The 2,467-nt window shown below is 65.7% G+C and overlaps 1 protein-coding gene across 1 annotated transcript in view; it reads left to right on the top strand.

Annotated features, from left to right (window-relative positions):
• Positions 1–2,467, top strand: part of IGSF9B (immunoglobulin superfamily, member 9B) — a gene marked incomplete at its 5' end in the record, with an annotated part of 58,037 nt that overhangs the window by 28,449 nt on the left and 27,121 nt on the right. The gene's annotated exons all lie outside the window — the stretch shown is intronic.

Raw genomic sequence — 2,467 nt, 5'->3', positions numbered from 1 at the left:
CCCCTGGTCCCCCTCCCCTCCCTCCCTCTCCCCCGCCCCCGCCTTCTCCCTCCCTCCCTCTTTCTTTCTGGTTCCGTCCTTTGGTCTCTCTTAGTGTGGCTGCCTGTGCGGGGCGCCCAGCTCCAGAGGAGCTGGCCGGGTGGTAGGCAGGATGGGTGGCGGTCGAGGAGGAGCCCAGAGCCCTTCCCTTGCCCCACTCACTCCCACCCTGTCTGGTACCTGGAAGTGCAGGCCTCCCCTCCCACCCCACCTGCTCCTGGTGGGGGCGCAGGGAGTTCTGGGAGTGGAGGGGAGCTCCAGCCGGCGCCAGGCCAGGCGGTGCGCGTGGTTGCGTGGTGCCCGTGGTGTCTGCCGTAGATGCTGTGGGCGCAGCCCTGTCGTCCGCTCTGCAGCGCGCTCATCTGCTCTGTCCCATCGTTGGTCTGGCTCTCTGTCTCTCTCCTCTCCTTCCCTCGCCCCATTCTCTGGCCTCCTTGTCGGTTCTCTGGTCCCCGAGCTCCCCCCTCCTCCCCTCTGGGTGTGCGTGGGTGGTTGCCCCGCGGCCTGTGTTGATAACTGCTTTGTTTCTGATTGATCTCAGCTATCTGGGCAGTGTTGTCGAGACAAGCCTCTCCTCAGCTCAATAGGTAAGGGAGCTCCGCGGCCGGGGGGTGGGGGGCGGACAGGCGGACGGGGCTTCGGCAGGGCCATCGCTTCCTCTACAGGGGAATCCAGACCATGTCCCTTCACCCCCTCCGTGGGGGCGGCAGCCTCTGCTCCCTGAATCCCACGGCTTCTGGGTTCCCCCCCATCACGCTGCTCCAACAGCCCCCCCAGGCCACGCTCGGGCACTGCCTCGCTGCAGCTTCTCGCCCCGCCCGCCCCACATGTCAAGCTCTCTCCCAGAGCCGCCCTGCAGTCTCCTTACTCAGACACCTTGCCATTCCGCTGCCCACACACCCAGAGCTGCCCTGGGGGTCCCTCGGGGCCCTGCATGCACCTGAGGGGCCCACAGTGCCTAAGACCTGCTTGGCCTCTCTGTACCCTTGATCATCTGTCTGGGGCCACACTGGTACCAGGAACACCCACCCTCTCTCTTCCCCATTTTCCCAGCAGCCTCAGGTAGAGCGCCCCCTCCCCCGGCACTCCCAAACTCAGACCTTCTCTGGGGTGGCTGGCCCCTCGCTGTCTTCCTGGGGTCTTATGAATAGTTGGTCCCGTCAGGGAGCACAGGGTTGGGGTGCGGCCCAGCTCCTTCCCTTGGCCACGGACGGGGTCCTTCTTAGGACCAGGCCACCGGGGTCCTCTGAGGGCAGGGCCGGGAAACGTCCCCATGTCCACGCTCCTTGCGTTCTGCCGCTCGCCCTTGGCTGTTGCAAGGCTGGGCTGTGGACCTTGCCTTTAGGGTCACATGGCTCTCGGGGTCCCTGTGGCAACCACTTCTGACCCTTGAGTTGCAGCTGCAGGGAGTCCAGGGGAGCTCGGAAGAGGCGAGGACAGGTTTCCCAGGCAGGGGGTTGAGGTGGCAGGAGACATACACTCACCCGGGATGGGGGCCTGGACTCCTCCTCGCTGCCCCCCCTCCCCGGGGTGGCTCCTTCTGTGGGGGGGGGTGTCTTAGGAACTGGACATGCAGAGGGGTATCAAGTCTCTTAAAAAGGCTATTAGGGTTACGTGAGGCTCGCTCTCGGGGTAACTAGGGAGACGCTTCTTTTTGCCATGGATGGGAGTGCGTAGGCCCCTCTGGCGCCCCGGCCTCCGTGGGTGGAAGCGCTGCCTCCCATTGCCACCTGAGAGGTCCGGGGAGGGGGGGGAGGCTGGCCATGCTAACTGGGGACTATACAACGTTTGCAGTCGTCAGAAAGGCGTCCCCTGGTGAGGATGCTGAGCCATTTCTTTACAACCTGCAGCTAAAAAAGTGCCAGGAGGCCCTGGGACGGCGTGTGGCATGCGGCCGGCCGGGGGCCCCCCTTCGGCCCCCGTGCACACTGGGAGGACGTGCAGGGTCAGGCGGACTTTGTGAGCTCCCCTGCGCTAGGGCCTCCGTGGCCTGAGTCGGGACGCTCAGAGTGGCAGTGACTGGGCTGTCCTCCATCTCCCGCTCTCCCTCCCTGCCGCCCAGTGATGGCCCCGCGGTCACCTCCCCCCAGGGGTCACAGCTCCAGGACCAGCTCTCACCCCACTCCTGGAAAGTGCTGGACCCCATTCTCATTGCTCCTGCCCCTCCCCTCCCCCAGCTGTTGGGGGCCCTCCGCCCCCATGGTTCCCTCCGTGTCAGATCTGGGAGAGCTGAACTACTCTACGCTCACTGCCCAGCAAACCCAGCAACCGGGGCCACACGAGAGAGCATGGCTCCCTGGAGCCTGGCCCGCACCCCCTCCCAGGGGAGTCAGACCTCCCACAGCCTCGGAGTTAGACCTTGACGGTGCTGGGCTGCGGGTGCTGGGCTGCGGGAGCCGCCACGCCTCCTGCTTGCTGCAGGCTTCTG

Source organism: Myotis brandtii, unplaced genomic scaffold, assembly GCF_000412655.1.
Source record: "Myotis brandtii unplaced genomic scaffold, ASM41265v1 scaffold3301, whole genome shotgun sequence".
Taxonomy (NCBI): Eukaryota; Metazoa; Chordata; class Mammalia; order Chiroptera; family Vespertilionidae; genus Myotis; species Myotis brandtii.
This window is presented reverse-complemented; position numbering and strand designations above follow the sequence as displayed.